The sequence below is a fragment of the Salmo trutta genome, chromosome 39, assembly GCF_901001165.1.
Source record: "Salmo trutta chromosome 39, fSalTru1.1, whole genome shotgun sequence".
Taxonomy (NCBI): domain Eukaryota; kingdom Metazoa; phylum Chordata; class Actinopteri; order Salmoniformes; family Salmonidae; genus Salmo; species Salmo trutta.
The window spans coordinates 11,633,020-11,649,440 of record NC_042995.1 but is presented as its reverse complement, the minus strand read 5'-3'; the positions used below and the strand labels follow the sequence as shown (position 1 = coordinate 11,649,440).

Below are 16,421 nucleotides of genomic sequence, written 5' to 3'. Positions count from 1 at the left end.
TGGCCAAGGCTAGAAGGTATTAATCTTTTACATAAAGTGGAGTGACAATGTTATAAGGGTAAAACTGTATAAAAGCTGAGTACTGAGAATCATTTCTTCCATGGAATTGCTCGGCGTTGTTACTTTAGTAATAAGTCTATTTCAATTCACAAGCTCCGGTATCTTAGAAATACTTGATTCAATATTTCCACGACAGTACCTACACAGACTCATTTCATAGACATTTAAAAAAACACTGGCAGTTTGTCTACTTCACTTCTTTAGTCTACTCTCTGATCACTCCAGATAGCCCAGTGAATAAAACAAATGCTGGCAATACTGGTGTCAAACCATGCAAGTCTGAGTAGCATGAAAAAACATCTAGCTTCTCATTTAAAACAGTTCTACTGCAACTTTTCATGCACAGTGGGAAGTTGGAGCGAACAACAGACTTAGACAGAACCTGTGCTTACCATGAGAAACAGATGTCCCAATCTTCTCCTCCTCTTCTTCATCTTTAATGTTGACATTCAGCTCCAGTGTTTGACTGCAGTCTTCCAGCTTCACTGATGCCATCTCTGGATCCTGCAGTGTAAACTGGGCTCCACTGTCACAATCAGGACCCAGTGACTGTAGGTTTGGACTCAGTGAGGAAGGAGAGAGGCAGGCTGGGTCTGTCGTCACTGTTGATGTTACCGGACTCAGACTTACTCTGAGTCGGCCTGTAGTAACAATGAGAAACAGACAAGTTATTGTCTTGACAGTTCCGGTACATTCTTTATTCTCTATTAAATACATTATATTTATTCTTGTTCAATTATCTAATTCAGTGCTTGACTTGGACTGAAATAGGTGCCGGTACTGTTTATATTTAGGTGCAGGAGCCCCACAATACTGTTGAACTAATATTGTAGAAGAGGAACATGAGCTCAAACAGTAGACATTTGAGGTAACGGTACTCAGCTCCGGTGAGCTCCTGTCCAAGTCAAGCACTGTTCTCATTTCAATAGATCTGGTAGGTAAGCATTGACAACAAAACACGAATTCATCCAAATTAGACCCTTTAAATAAGTGCGCTTAACTTATAGTAGATTTCACAAATTCACATAAATGCACAAAACCATATAGTACGAGGTTACTGTTTGTGAGACCGTGAAATTGTCTCTCTCTGATGCACCCGCACTGAAGTCCGTTGACGCAGACAGGGTGGGTGCCGCCATTTTACCAGGTCATGAATTTCACACAAAACCAACATGCTAAATGAACTCCGAATTAAATTGATTATTAAATTACCTTCAGGAAATGTACATCCATTCAGACAAACCCAAAGTTTCTAGCTATGGGACTTTGTAAAATAGTTATCACGTTCACTGTTTGACAGAAAAGGTATTATCAGGTTTGATGTAATTGAACAGATTTGTTACCTATCATGGTATGACATGTTCTTTCTAACTTTAGAAAGTTTAACACCTGCTATTACATACCTGTAGTCATACAGAAACAGACTGCACAGTTCCGGCGCTTTCTTTATTCTGAAGAATGGTGTGTGCCTGCCCGGAACTCACTGTTCCCCCACTACCACAGCGCAGCCACAGATAGAACAATGAGACAGATATTTCACCGGATATATAAATGTGAAGCATTCGCTTTGCGTTTCCACGCACTACCAAATAGGGTAGTGAGAGGAAGCCCACTGGCCGGCAGTGGGAGAAGATGGAACGAGATGGATTTTGGCCGACATTCTGCAAATGTTCTAATCGATGAAAAAATCTGATCTTAATACAGTTCTGTTCCCAAAACTAAAATCAGTTGTGAACAGAGTGGACTAAGTTTTGTAGAGTTTACCCTTTGCAAAATAAAAAAAAGTGCATTGTTTAGAAGGAACGCGAATTGAGTTTTTGCACATGAACGCTTCACAGTGGCGTTCCCTAACAGAAATATGCAGATATGTGCTAGACCACACCAATAGGATCTCACTAGCTCATGCTCGGTATTGCCCACTGACTCAACTGTTCCCATTGGAAGCGTCCAGCTGTGGTACATCTTGGTTTAGTTATAAAATCTTTGGCGCAACCGTCCGTGCATTCAGGGATCCTTGGGATGGCCCTACCCCATTATATGAGAAGAGCGGTGCTTAATTTTAGCCAGATCCTCCAGCATCTCTCAGTTTTGTAGTCTTTCATTCCAGAACCCATTTGCCAGTATCAGGTAGACTACCTCATAGCATGAAAAATTATTGCCACTGTTTGCAATGTAAAAATCCTAATAAAACCAGAGTAATTACATTTGGATTCCTCTGTAATTGTCATGCCTCCTAAAAAACGTAATGTGAAGAAATGCCTGATCTTCTAAGAATGTATTAATGTTGGGCCGCCCCAGGTTTATGGTTTGTGCAACATTGTAGCCTATTTAGACCAAGGCGTGGCCATTGCTGTGGTGAGAGAGAAGCACGCCTGTATCTCTCTCAGAACTAAAATGAGATTCACTTTCTATGATCTCTCTCCCTCTCTGTGCTGTTATAGACATGAGCCAGCAACTCATCTCTCCAGCATTGCACTTCATTTATTTCCTAATAGAATAGAACAGCAGTCTGAGAAATTAAGTAATACCCAATACTGCACCAGGAGTAAGACTATAATTTAGCCATAGAGGATCAATAGCTATTTATTTTTTAAATAGCCTAGCTGTGGATTGTGTGTAGCCAAATCACAAGACATGCCTACAGCTGGGAACGTGTGGCAAATCTGTCAGTGAATAGCATGCAGCCAAAACAGGCCTTTAGCAATATTTCTAATACAGTCACTGGAAAACACAGGTTGTAAAGCAAATGGATCCTGCTGAAAATAAAATACTAATCTGTCTGTATGTTACCAACTTCCAAATAGGTCTATTGAGAAAACAGCATGTTTTACAAAGTAAAGCAAGAGAGAGATGAGCTTTTGGCCGGTGAGTGAGCTGCACATCATTGGGTGAGTCAGTGAAACTGGAAAGCTTGTTAAGGACTATAACTTCCTCCTCATATTGTACAATGTGTTTCTCCTCACACCTGGCCTAGGCTATTGATGTATTAGAGAATGTCGTTTTTATTGATCTCAGATTCTCAGTTTGTCAGTGTCAAAGTAGCCTGTCATTTTGGTCATTTGTGAGGTATTAAAAAAGATTCTGCGAAAGTCTCCAGTCATCTAAAATGATGTAGAATTGAATGAAAGGGCAACATTTTTCCCAGACTCCAATAAATGTACTCCATGTGTGCAACTTTTGCAAGTGTCTCCACACCACTGCTCTATGCCAGTACGCTAAAGCCATGATAATGCATGCAATGTTTTATTATAAAGGTATTTTATGTGTTCTGGTACCTCAGAGACCCCCAGGTCACCACCTCTTGGGCTCACTTTTGGTTCCAGCTCCTCCCAATGTACACAGTAAGCACTGGAGAAGTGAGTAGCTGCCGCTGCCTATTCCGGGACACATCTCCTTTACATAGAATTGGTGAGGATGTTGATTGTGGCCTGTGGAATGTTGTCCCACTACTCTTCAATGGCTGTGCAAAATTCCAGGATATTGGCGGGAATTGGAACAAGCTGTCGTACATGTCGATCCCAAACATGCTCAAAGGGTGACATGTCTGAGTATGCAGACCATGGAAGAATTGGGTCATTTTCAGCATTTTTAATTGTGTACAGATCCTTGCGACATGGAGCTGTGCGTTGTCATGCTGAAACATGAGGTGATGGCGGCGGATGAATGGCAGGACAATGGGTCTCAGGATCTTGTCATGGGATCTCTGTGCATTCAAATTGCCATCGATAAAATGCAATTGTGTTGGTTGTCTGTAGCTTATGCCAGCCCATACCATAACCCTGATACCACCATTTGGCACTCTGTTCACAACATGGACATCAGCAAACCACACAATGCCATACACGGCAGTCTGCAGATGTGAGGCTGGTTGAGCCTACTGACAAATTCTCTAAAACAACATTGAAGGCGGTTTATGGTAGAGAAATTAACATAAAATTATCTGGCAACAGCTCTGGTGGAAATTCCTGCAGTCAGCTGGCCAATAGCATGCTCCCTCAAAACTTGAGACTGTGGCATTTCTGTATTTGTATTTATTAGGGATCCCCATTGGCTGCTGCCAAGGCAGGACCTACTCAGCTACTCTTGTCACCAACACAAGATGCATCTGTGTAATGATGATCATGCCATTCAATCAGCGTCTTGATATGCCACAACTGTCAGGTGGATGGATTATCTTTGCAAAGGAGAAAATCCCACTAAGAAGGGATGTACACAAATTTGTGTACAAAATTTGAGAGCAATAAATTGTCAATTTCTGCAATACAATTGACAACCATGGCTATAAATGCTAAAAAGCCCACCTTAATGAAGCACATATTCTTCCCATCACTCTCTCTTGGTCTATGCCTACTCACAGGAATCCTCTCAAGATCCCTCACCCTGTACCAATCTTCCTCGACCACCCTCTTCACTGCTTTGGCAAAGAACACTTTCTGTAATACTGTAACCCTGGCAACCTCAATCTGCCTTTCTCACACCTGACACCTCGGATCTCCAGCTCCATTTGCACCCCCACAACTAACACACAGAACGTTCTTCATCTCATGCCCTCCTGCACACTTCTCACATCTAGGTATCTCACTCCTACACACTGCTGCAACAGGCCCATAAACCTGACACCTAAAACACTGTAGTATTTACAGAACAAAAGCGCTCACGGGATAACTGACACTTCCTACCTTTACCCTTCTGGCAGAGACTCTGCATCAAAACTCCACATGACGACATCTTCTCTCACCAAACATCTGGAATCTTCCATTTCAACTGCTCCTCCTCAACACTTAAACCTAACCTCGTTATAACTCCTTTCAATTCCGCAGAGCAATTCAAGTCAATTCTTGTCCCTAGTCACACCCACTCCCTCTGGACAGAAGAGAAACAATAAATCACCACGAGTCCCCTCTGAGTTACCTTCACCACACTCGGCTCATTTCCTCACCACACTCGGCTCATTTCCTCACCACACTCGGCTCATTTCCTCACCACACTCGGCTCATTTCTCGGCGGTCATCGCTGCACCCGCCACCCCAGTTAATTCATCACTCGTCACATTCACTTTCCTCCTGTAGCTCTTCTAAAAGTACTGTGTGAGCTCCATTTCATATGAACAAATCCTTCCCCCCCCCCCTGTCCACCATCACATCTTCCAGAAGGCTTGTGCAATCCCCCACTCCACTACCCCCCCCCCATTTTACTACGTGTCTCAGCTCATCCACACCCCACTAGCTTCGGGTAGCTACATACCAATCGAGTACCACAGTATAAATCCTAATATGCATAAAACCTAGCAGTCAAACAGGAAAATGGTTCCAATAATTTTTCCCATAAGGGATTTTAGAAACACCTAAAACTAGGGCTGTGTTTCATGTAGGCTTACGCTGGCGTTTTGATAACTGTGTAAATCTCTCTAGGACAAGATAACTTATCAATATATTTGCCTGTATTTACCCCCACAAAAATGTTATGTAATTAGCTGCTAATGTGGCTATCATAAACAACTACACATTCTGATGGTCTAGACAAGATTGCCAAATCAAGACAAAGGTAAGGATCTCTGGGTTAAGTAATGAATAAATGGGATACATTTATTTAAATTGACAATTCTGTGAACTGTCTTGTGCAAGCTTTAAATTGACACAATACCTGTTAGCAAAGGTGTCAGCTAGAGATGATGTGCAGGAGCATGCAGGGATTTGTAGTTTTGTATGATGTCTACTTTGACGCTAATTAGCATTTTCAAATCTGAGAAGAAATACAGCCGAATATATTGATAAGTCACATTATCCAAGAGAAATTTACACGGTTATAAAAACGTCACGCCAGGGTAAGCCTACACGAAACACAGCCCTTATTTAAGTGCTTCTAAAATTAACTTAAATTTGAACCATATGATACAAAAAAAACGGAAATATCTCACTTACATAAGTTCAGACCCTTTACTCCGTACTTCGGCTTCATTTATTTTTATTGGAGATGTGAGGACTTTTTTTGTTAATGTTTGGTTATGTTTTTATCCATCTTTGGGTTGGGGTGTGTGTGGGGGGGAGAAAAAAAACAAGAAAATGCTATTTCTGTAATTGTTGATTGTTCTATTTGGAACTAATAAATGTGTAAAAAAATATATATAAATAAGAAAGATGGAGGCCACTGTTCTCAGGGACCTTCAACGCTGCATACATTTATTGGTTCCCTTCCCCAGATCTGTGCCTCGACAAAATCTTTATCATAGAGCTCTACAGGCAATTCCTTCGACCTCATGGCTTGGATTTTGCTCTGACACGCAGGATCTTATATAGACAGGTGTGTGCCTTTCCAAATCATGTTCAATCAACTGAATTTACCACAGGTGGACTCCAATTAAGTTGTAGAAGCGTCTCAAGGATGATCAGTGGAAACAGGATGCACCTGAGCTCAACGTCAAGTCTCATAGCAAAGGGTCTGAATACTTACACTACTGGTCCAAGATTTTAGAACACCTACTCATTCAAGGGTTTTTCTTTATTTTTACTATTTTCTACATTGTATAACAATAGTGAATATATCAAAACTATGAAATAACATATGGGATCATGTAATAACTTGTTTTTAAATAAATTATATTTAGACTTTTATTTGAGAATCTTCAAATAGTCACCCTTTGCCTTGATGACAGCTTTGCATTCTCTCAACCAGCTTCATGAGGAATGCTTTTCCAAAAGTCTTGAAGGAGTTCCCACATATGCTGAGCACTTGTTGGCTGCTTTTCCTTCACTCATAGAACTTTTAAAACACTGGCAGTTTGTCTACTTCACTTCTTTAAATCTACTACCACCTGGCTACCCCTACCCCGGTCAACAGCCTTGCACCCTCCACAGCAACTTCCTCAAGCCTCCCCATTTCTCCTTCACCTAAATCCAGATAGCTGATGTTCTGAAAGAGCCGCAAAATCTGTACCTCTACAAATCAGCTGGGGTAGACAATCTGGACCCTCTCTTTCTAAAATTATCCACTGCAATTGTTGCAACCCCTATTACTAGCCTGTTCAACCTCTTTCGTATCGTCTGAGATACCCAAAGATTGGAAAGTTGCCGCGGTCATCCCACTCTTCAAAGGGGGAGACACTCTAGACCCAAACTGTTACAGAGTTATATCTATCCTACCCTGCCTTTCTACGGTCTTCAAAAGACAAGTTAACTTCTTATGGATGGTGGCAGTATTGAGTTGCTTGGATGACTGACGTGCCCAGAGTAAACTGCCTCCTACTCACTCCCAGAAACTAAGATATGCATATTATTGGCATATCGGATAGGAAACACTCTGAAGTTTCAAAAACTGTTTGAATGATGTCTGTGAGTATAACGGAACTCATATGGCAGGCAAAAACCTGAGAAAAAAAATCCAACCAGGAAGTGATTTGTAGTTCTATCTAATCCTTATTCAAACTACAGTGTCTGTGGGGTCATTTTGCACTTCCTAAGGCTTCCATTGGCTGTCAACAGCCTTTAGAAACGTCTTTCATGTGTCTCCTGTTACTGGGCAAAGAACAGGAGCTCAGTTTATCAGTGGACTGCCTGGGAGCAGGGAGTTGTTTACTGCGCTTTCACGTTTGGCGCGCCGCTCATTCTTTTCCTCCTGGAATGAATACGCTATTGTCCGGTTGGAATATTATCGACGTTTTAATTTAAAAAGACCTTAAGGATTGATTGTAAATATCATTTGACATGTTTCTATGAACAGTAATGGAACTATTTGACTTTTTGTCTCTTATTTTACGCACACGCGTTATGCCTTTTGGATAGTGATCTGTACGCACGAACAAAACGGAGGTATTTGGACATAAATATGGAGTATTTCGAACAAAAATAACATTTATTGTGGAAGTACGAGTCCTGGTAGTGCATTCCGACCAAGACCAGCAAAGGTAAGAGAATATTTATAATACTAATTCTGAGTTTAGTTGACTCCAGAACTTTGCTGGTATCTGTATAGCTTGCTTTGATGGTTGAGCTCTGTACTCAGAATATTGACAAATGTGCTTTCGCCGAAAAGCTATTTTAAAATCTGACACAGCGGTAGCATATCTATAATTCTTTCAATAACTGTTGTAAATTTAATCAATGTTTATGATGAGTATTTTTGTAAATTGATGTGCACATTCACCGGATGTTTTGGTGGGAATACATTTTCTGAACATCACGTGTCAATGTAAAATGATGTTTTTGGATATAAATATGAACTTTATCGAGAAAAACATACATGTATTGTATAACATGATGTCCTAGGAGTGTCATCTGATGAAGATCAAAGGTTAGTGAATATTTTAGCTGCATTTTTGGTTTTTGTGATGCATGTCCTTGCTTGGAAAATGTCTGTGGTTTTTCTTGTGAAGTTTATGTCCTAACATAATCTAATTTTATGCTTTCGCCGTAAAGCCTTTTTGAAATCGGACAATGTGGTTAGATTAACGAGAAGTTTATCTTTAAAAATTGTGTAAAATAGTTGATTGTTTGAGAAAATGAAATTATGAGATTTTTGCTGTTTTGTATTTCGCGCCATGCTATTTCACTGGCTGTTGAATAGTGTGTCCCGCAGGTGGGACGGTCACGTCCCACCTAGCCCATAGAAGTTAACCAACCTGGTAGACAAGGTGTGTTGAATTAAGGCAATAACTGAACTGATCATATAGCTCAGTAGTTCAGGATTTGGGGGAGAAAAATGAGGATAGGGGAAAGAGAAACAAGGGTTAGGGGAATCTTATCTTTAAAATGGTGTATAGTACTTGTATGTTTGAGAAATTTTAATTATGAGATTTTTGTTGTTTTGAATTTGCCGTCGTGCACTTTCACTGGCTGTCGTCATATCAATCCCGCTAACGGGATCAAGCCATAACAGGTTAACTTCTCTAGGGTAGGGGGCAGTATTTTCACGGCCGGATGAAAAACGTACCCAAATTAAACAGCCTACTACTCGGGCCCAGGAACTAGAATATGCATATTATTAGTAGATTTGGATAGAAAACACTCTGACGTTCCTAAAACTGTTTGAATGATGTCTGTGAGTATAACAGAACTGATATGGCAGGCCAAAACCTGAGAAGTCATTGCCTATCGAACACACAGTGACTTAGGGTTCATTTTGCACTTCCTAAGGCTTCCACTAGATGTCAACAGTCTTTAGAAAGTTGTTTGAGGCGTCTATGATGAACAGAGAGCGAACAGAGGAAGTTGGAAGTTGTTGACTCAGGAAAGCACATGAGTTCATTGGCGCGCAATCACGTGAGAGTTAGCTGTGTTCCAAAACGTTTTTCAAGACACTGGAATCGTCCGGTTGGAATATTATTGAAGTTCTAAGTTAAAAAGGCCCTAAAGATTGATGCTATAAAACATTTGACATGTTTGAACAAACATAAATACAACTTTTTTTACTTTTCGTCGTGACATTTTGGGCGCGCTTCCTACACTTGGAGTAGCTTACGGAACGCGTTAACAACAAGGAGGTATTTGGACATATTATGGAGTTTATCGAACAAAACAACATTTATTGTGGACCTGGGAGTCCTGGAAGTGCCTTCTGATGAAGATCAAAGGTAAGTGAATATTTCTAATGCTATTTATGATTTTAGATGACTCCAAAATGGCGGGTATCTGTATTGCCTAGTGTATTTTTTGAGCACGGTACTCAGATTATTGCAAAGTGTGCTTTCCCCGTGAAGCTTTTTTGAAATCTGTCACAGCGGTTGCATAAAGGAGATGTTCATCTATAATTCTTTGAATAACAGTTTAATATTTTATCAACGTTTATGATGAGTATTTCTGTAAATTGTTGTGCTGATTCACCGGCAGTATTGGAGGCAAAATATTTTCTGAACATCACGCGCCAATGTAAAAGGCTGTTTTTGGATATAAATATCAACTTGATCGAACAAAAAATGCATGTATTGTGTAACATGATGTCCTAGGAGTGTCATCTGATGAAGATCGTCAAAGGTTAGTGCATAATTTTAGCTGAATTTCTGGTGTTTGTGATGCCTGTACTTGCTAGGAAAACGTCTGTGTGGTTTTTCTTGTGTTGGAACTGTCCTAACATAATCTAACTTTATGCTTTCGCCGTAAAGCCTTTTTGAAATCGGACAATGTGGTTACATTAAGGAGACGTGTATCTTTAAAATGGTGTAAAATAGTCGTATGTTTGAGAACTTTGAATTATGACATTTTGTGGTTTTGAATTTGGCACTCTGATTTTTCACTGGCTGTTGAATAGTGTGAACGTGGGTGGGACGGTAGCGTCCCACCTGCCCAAGAGAGGTTAACAAACAGATCACTGACCATTACGAATCCCACCCTACCTTCTCCGCTATGCAATCTGGTTTCCGAGCTGGTCATGGGTGCACCTCAGCCACGCTCAAGGTCCGAAAACGATATCATAAAACAATACTGTGCAGCCGTATTCATCTAACTGGCCAAGGCTTTCAACTGTCAATCACCACATTCTTATCGGCAGACTCAACAGCCTTGGTTTCTCTAATGACTGCCTCGCCTGGTTCACCAACTACTTCTCTGATAGAGTTCCGTGTGTCAAATCGGAGGGCCTGTTGTCCGGACCTCTAGCAGTCTCTATGGGGGTGCCACAGGGTTCAATTCTCGGGCCGACTCTTTTCTCTGTATACATCAATGATGTCGCTCTTGCTGCTGGTGATTCTCTGATCCACCTCTACTCTACTGCTCTTCAACTGAACCTGCCCGTATCACTACTCTGGACGGTTCTGACTTAGTATATGTGGACAACTACAAATACCTAGGTGTCTGGTTAGACTGTAAACTCTCCTTCCAGACTCACATTAAGCATCTCCAACCCAAAATTAAATCTAGAATCGGCTTCCTATTTCGCAACAAAGCATCCTTCACTCATGGTGCCAAACATACCCTCGTAAAACTGACTATCGTACCGATCCTTGACTTCAGCGATGTCATTTACAAAATAGCCTCCAATACTCTACTCAGCAAATTGGATGCAGTCTATCACAGTGCCATCCATTTTGTCACCAAAGCCCCATATACCACCCACCACTGCGACCTGTATGCTCTCGTTGGCTTGCCCTCGCTTCATATTCGTCGCCAAACCCACTGGCTCCAAGTCATCTATAAGTCTTTGCTAGGTAAAGCCCCGCCTTATCTCAGCTCACTGGTCACCATAGCAGCACCCACCCGTAGCACACGCTCCAGCAGGTATATTTCACTGGTCACCCCCAAAGCCAATCCCTCCTTCGGCAGCAGAGAACTGGAAGGAAAGGCAGCCAATGACTGGAACGAATTGCAAAAATCACTGAAGCTAGAGACTCATATCTCGCTCTAACTTTAAGCACCAGCTGTCAGAGCAGCTCACAGATCACTGCACCTGTACATAGCCCATCTGTAAATAACCCACCTTATCCCCAGACTGTTATTTATTTTTTTGCTCCTTTGCACCCCAGTATCTGAAATCTGAGGTTTGTAGTTTTCCAAGTGATTCCCTATGCAGTATACAGTGTCAATGGGATCATTTTGCACTTCGTAAGGCTTCCACTAGATGTTACCAGTCATAACGATGTTTCATGCTTCTACTGTGAATGGGGAGAGAATAAGAGCCATTGGAATCAGATGACTGAGAAAATGATATGAGCTCAGTGGTGCGCACTCACGTGAGAGTTAGCTGTGTTCCTTTTCATTTCTGAAGACAAAGGAATCGTCCGGTTTAAATATTATGGAAGATTTATGATAAAAACATCCTAAAGATTGATTCTATACATCGTTTGACATGTTTCTACGAACTGTAATATAACTTTTTTGACTTTGTCTGAATTCACTGCGCGAGCACAGTGGATTTGGATTACTCGACTGAACATGCGAACAAAATGGAGGTATTTGGACAAAGATTAACTTTATCGAACACAACAAACATTTATTCTGGAACTGGGATGCCTGGGAGTGCATTCTGATGAAGATCAAAGGTAAGTGAATATTTATAATGTAATTTTTGTCATTTCTGTTGACTCCAAAATGGCGGGTATCTGTATGGCTTGTTTTGATATCTGAGCGCTGTACTCAGATTATTGCAAAATTTGCTTTCGCCGTAAAGCCTTTTTGAAATCGGACAATGTGGTTGGATTAACGAGAAGTGTATCTTTAAAATGGGATATAATAGTTGTATGTTTGAGAAATTTGAATTATGAGATTTGTTGTGGTTTTGAATTTGCCGCCCTGCTATTTCACTGGCTGTTGAATAGTGTGTCCCACATACCCCAGAGAGGTTAATTGCTAAATTGTAATTACTTCACCTCTGCGGCCTATTTATTGCCTTACCTCCCTAATCGTACCTCATTTGCACACACTGTATATAGACTTTTCTATTGTGTTATTGACTGTACATTTGTTTATCCCACGTGTAACTCTGTTGTTTGTGTCGGACTGCTTTGCTTTATCTTGGCCAGGTCGCAGTTGTAAATGAGAACTTGTTCTCAGCTGGCTTATCTGGTTAAATAAAGGTGAAATAAAAAAATGTATAAAAAAAAGACTCTGAGCACTCCAGATAGCCCAGTGAATAAAACAAATGCTGACAATACTGGTGTCAAACCATGCAAGCCTCAGTACCATAAAATAATATCTACCTTCTCATTGAAACAGTTAATAATGAAACAGTTCTACAGCAACTTTTCATGCACAGTGGGAAGTTGGAATGAATAACAAACTTAGTTAGAACCTGCTCTTACCATGAGAAACAGATGTCCCAATCTTCTCCTCGTCTTCATCTTTAATGTTAACATTCAGCTCCCGTATTTCACTGCAGTCTTCCAGCTTCACTGATGCCATCTCTGGATCCTGCAGTGCAAACTGGGCTCCACTGTCACAATCAGGACCCCGTGACTGTAGGTTTGGACTCAGTGTGGAAGGAGAGAGGCAGGCTGGGTCTGTCCTCACTGTTGATGTTACCGGCCTCAGACTTAATTCTAGTCGGCCAGTAGTAATAAAGAAAAAAAGACACAGAAGTTAGTCTTGACAGTTCAGGCACTTTCTTTATTCCCTAAAAATATATTATATTTCTTCTTGTTCAATTATCTAATTCAGTGCTTGACTTGGACTGAAATAGGTGCCCGTGCTCATTTTGGGTGCCGGTACTGTTTATATTTAGGGCCAGGAGCTACACAATACTGTTGAGCTAATATTCTATAAGAGGAACATGATCTCAAGCAGTAGAAATGTAAGTACTCTGCTCCGGTGAGCTCCTGTCCAAATCAAGCACTGATCTCATTTCAGTAGATCAGGTAGCTAAGCATTGACAACAAATACAGGACTAACATCTGGACTAAGATCGAATTGTACTACACCAGGGCTGTATTGGAGCAGGTTGATAGCTTCAAGTTCCTTGGAGACCACATCACCAACAAACTAACATGGTCCAAGCACACCAAGACAGTTGTGAAGAGGGCACGACAAAACCTATTCCCCCTCAGGAGACTGAAAAGATTTGGCATGGGTCCTCAGATCCTCAAAAAGTTCTACAGCTGCACCATCGAGAGCATCCTGACTGGTTGCATCACTGCCTGGTATGGCAACTGCTTGGCCTCTGACTGCAAGGCACTACAGAGGGTAGTATGTACAGCCCAGTACATCACCGGGGGCAAGCTTCCTGCATTCCAGGCAGTGATGGAGGAAGGCCCTAAAATTGTCAAAGACTCCAGCCACCCTAGTCATAGACTGTTCTCTCTGCTACCGGACAGCAAGCAGTACCAGAGCACAAAGTCTAGGACCAAGAGGCTTCTAAACAACTTCTACCCCCAAGCCATAAGACTCTTGAACAGCTAATCAAATGCTACCCAGACTATTTGCATTGCCCCCACACACGCTGCTGCTACTACTCTCTTATCTATGCATAGCCACTTTAATAACTCTACCTACATGTACATAATTACCTCGACACCGGTTCCCCCACATATTGACTCTGTAGATTGCTCCGCTATTGTTATTTAGTGCTGCTCTTTAATTATTCTTCTCTTACTTTTTCTAAGGTATTTTCTTAAAAATGCATTGTTGGTTAAGGGCTTGTAAGTAAGCATTTCACTTTAAGGTCTACACCTGTTGTATTCGGCGCATGTGACAAAATGTGATTTGAAAACATTAATTCATTCACATTAAACACAACGTAAGAGCACTTTATAGTAGATTTGATAAATTCACATAAAATTGACAAAAAAACAAACATGTTGTACATTACAAGGTCACTGTTTGTTTTAGGCAGCATTGTTACTATTTTCCTGAACAACCGCGTCATTATTGTATCATTTCAATCAAAAAACAATTGTATTTCCCGTTCACACTGTAGTAACAGACCGAGTGGGCGCCGCCATTTTACCAGCTCGTTAATTTTACACAAAACCAATAACATGCAACAAAAAATGTCAAATAAATGGATTCTTTATGAAATTACCTTGAGAAAAATATGTACATCCACTCAGACAAACCCAAAGTCTCTAGCTATGTGACTTGTAAAATAGTTTACCACGTTCTTCACTCGGTTTGATACAAGAATTACACATCAAACGTGATAATACCTTAATGGATTTGTTACCTAGCATGGAATTACATGTTCGTTCGATATTGTAAAATTTAAACGCGCTATTACATACCTGTAGTAGTAAATTGAAACGGACACACACAACGGTTATTTTCTTGACTGCACCGTTCTGGCGCTTTCTTTATTCTGAAGAATGGTGCCCGCCTGCCGGGAACTTCCTGTTCTCCACTACCACAGTGCAACCTTCCGTGCATTCTGGGATCCTTGGGATGGCCCTTACCCCATTACATGAGAAGGGGATAGATGCTGCTGCCGTCGCCTCCTCAGTGGTGTAAACTAAAGTACTTAAGTAAAAAATTCTTTAAGAGATGACAAAAGCAGTTTTCTTTAAAAAATAAATGACTATTTATTTATAGCACAACTAAATGTAACTCCAAAGGAACGGCAATATAAGGGATAGTTCAATCAAATTACAAATGTACACAGGATTAGGGTACACTGCAGTACATAGCAAAAAAGTGTGATGATGCAAATTACATGCAATAATCATTTGTCATTTTCATATCATCATCATCATCACACTTTTTGCTTTGTACTGAAAGTTCTTGAAAACGTGATTGCAGTGTACTAATGAACAAAATACTACAATAAAGTTTTTTGTGTGAAACATCCTTTCATAGAGCCCACCACTCCATTAAAGGAGTAGTTTACTATTTTACAACTTGAAGTCCTGTATGTGAGATTACTTGATTGGTATTCAGGGGACTAGGTACAGTATGTACTCAGGAGATGAATCTCTGATCTTAGCAGCGCCATTCTTACACCTCCACGTAATGTCACTGTGGTTCTTCAATGTTTCCTGATTTTTTTCTGTAGGTTATTTTGTCTAATAAACCTGGGTCAATGGAAGCCTGTCTACTGATGCCATCTCTGGATCCTGCAGTGCAAACTAGGCTCCACTGTCACAATCAGGACCCAGTGACTGTAGATTTAGAGTGTGGAAAGAGAGAGGCAGGCTGGGTTTGTCCTCACTGTCAATCTGTCAATTCTGAATAGAATCTGAGATCAACTTCCTGGTCCTCCCCTGTGCATGCTACACCCCCTCTCATTGTTACTGTATGTATGAACACATTTTGAACAATGGCTGCCTAAAATGCTGTGGTGCTTACTAACACAATAGGAAATGTTGTGGTAGATGTGGACCATCACAGGTGAGTTCACAGCTCATTCACTCTGAGCATTCATATCAATGACTCACCCTCGAATGGACCATCAGTACCACAGTTCTACAATACTATTTACATAATCAACTGCATTTCAACAGCCTGACCCTCAATATAGTCCCAGTAGTACAGTATAGAAGGGGCAGACGGAGCGGTCTTCTGGTCAGGCTCCGTAGACGGGCACATCGCACACCGATCCCAAGCATACTACTCGCTAATGTCCAGTCTCTTGACAACAAGGTAGACGAAATGCGAGCAAGGGTTGCCTCCCAGAGAGACATCAGAGATTGTAACGTTCTTTGTTTCACGGAAACATGGCTCACTCGGGAATACGTCATCAGAGTCAGTACAGCCACCTGGCTTCTTCACACATCGCACCGACAGAAACAAACATCTCTCTGGTAAGAAGAAGAGACGGGGTGTATGCCTTATTATTAACGAGACGTGGTGTGATCATAACAACATACAGGAACTCAAGTCCTTTTGTTCACCTGACCTAGAATTCCTTACAATCAAATGCTAACCGCATTATCTACCAAGAGAATTATCTTCGATTATAATCACAGTCGTGTATATTCCCCCACAAGCAGACACATCGACGGCCCTAAAAGA

The 16,421-nt window shown here is 41.0% G+C and overlaps 1 long non-coding RNA gene across 1 annotated transcript; it reads right to left on the bottom strand.

Moving 5' to 3' along the window:
- Positions 1–579: 579 nt before the first annotated feature.
- Positions 580–15,533, bottom strand: LOC115179564 (uncharacterized). Its single transcript, XR_003872943.1, has 3 exons — positions 14,699–15,533; positions 12,785–13,021; positions 580–701 (listed from the first exon to the last, which is right to left on the bottom strand). It is a non-coding gene; the product is annotated as an uncharacterized LOC115179564 (long non-coding RNA).
- Positions 15,534–16,421: the final 888 nt, after the last annotated feature.